Raw genomic sequence first — 1,523 nt, forward strand, 5'->3', positions numbered from 1 at the left:
GAATGTTATCGATTTTTAAAAACTTTGAATAATTTATGTCTCGGAAAAAAAAATTTAAAAATGTCCCAGTATACGACATAGCAAGCTTTCCTAGCTTTAACAGATCTTTAAGCCAGCTATTATTCCATCCATTAACTGAGTGTGACACAGTGTCTTATTTTTGAGGGTGCGACAAAAGAAAACTGTATTGGATGCCTGGTAATTAATTAATCCTTAACGGACTATTGAACCAAACAATTACATCGTCAGAAGAAAACATCACAAAGCAATCTATGGACGTTATTGAGAGGTCTGTGTTGCTGTTATTTCATCGAAAGAAAAGGAAACTGATACAAACTGATTAAATATGCATGCAAAGGAAAAGTCAGTGCAAGTACTTTAAAGGCAATCTGTATTTAAACTGCGCTTTGTAATATGACTTTTATCCATTGCATTTTTACGACAGCTGTACGAACAATTTCGTATGAAAAATCAGTTTCCTCGTATTCACAATTTATTGATTGTAACTTTACTGAACTGATTAGCAAATAGTTCATGTTAAATCGATGCAGACAAATGAACCAGTAAAATTGTCTGAATGTTCTGTTTTAAGAGCATGATACACTACTCAAGTTGAAAAAGCTAGATGTCAACAAAGTACAATATTTCTGGCAATAAACGCAGGAATTGACCAAGTGACCATTTTACACAAACTGTTATCGGTGGATAACTTCGCGAGTTTTTATTGAATTCACTCAAATACATGCTTAAAATAATCGCTGTATGTTCCTTTTTCAAATAAACTTTGATTGGATAAATTTCGATACAATACAATGGCAAGAACTGCGAAAAACCTCATTTTTGTAATACAATCTACATATCTTTTGCCCTGTTGACGCCGCCATATTGAATAATCATGATGGCCCAACGCGCACACATATAATATGTACGTACCTATGACTACTACATCTATGGTAAAAATAGATATTTTAATATGGCGCAAAGCTCAAATTTAAACACGGTAAACAATTACAGACTTGCATTGTCATGTTATATCGCAAGCTAAGCAAAGAAGATAAAAAATTGAACATGCTTTGTATATTTTAACTAGTCTGAGGCAACGTATTTTAAAATCTCTGTTGTAAAAGCACTTCTACTTTGTTTTGAAAAATGCAGCAACCCTTATTCAACGTTGATTGTTATTCTTTCAATAATATTACACGACGCCTTCCCTTTATCGCGTTCCAGACTTTGTTGTGAGCAAAACGCGAGCGCCAAATTGTATTCGAGAAAATGCAAAATTCAACGCTTGAAACAGGCCTTATTATGCGATGCCCGATGTTACTAAAAGATGTTAGATACAACCACATTTCACGTAGTGATTAGCCGCTGACCGTGCGAGTACGGGCAGATTAAGAAAAAAGGTACGTATAGCGTACATATGGATTTAATTTTAAAAAGACAAAATACTATTAACAAGTCTTCAATTTACCTATTGATATTATTCTAATTGAGAGTCAAGCACAATCCTTAATTAACATATT

The 1,523-nt window shown here is 33.6% G+C and overlaps 1 long non-coding RNA gene across 1 annotated transcript; it reads left to right on the forward strand.

Annotated features, from left to right (window-relative positions):
• Positions 1 to 226: 226 nt before the first annotated feature.
• LOC124454601 lies at positions 227 to 1,164 on the forward strand. Its single transcript, XR_006951533.1, has 2 exons — positions 227 to 289; positions 593 to 1,164. It is a non-coding gene; the product is annotated as an uncharacterized LOC124454601 (long non-coding RNA).
• Positions 1,165 to 1,523: the final 359 nt, after the last annotated feature.

Source organism: Xenia sp. Carnegie-2017, unplaced genomic scaffold (assembly GCF_021976095.1).
Source record: "Xenia sp. Carnegie-2017 unplaced genomic scaffold, XeniaSp_v1 HiC_scaffold_3, whole genome shotgun sequence".
NCBI classification, from domain to species: Eukaryota; Metazoa; Cnidaria; class Anthozoa; order Malacalcyonacea; family Xeniidae; genus Xenia; species Xenia sp. Carnegie-2017.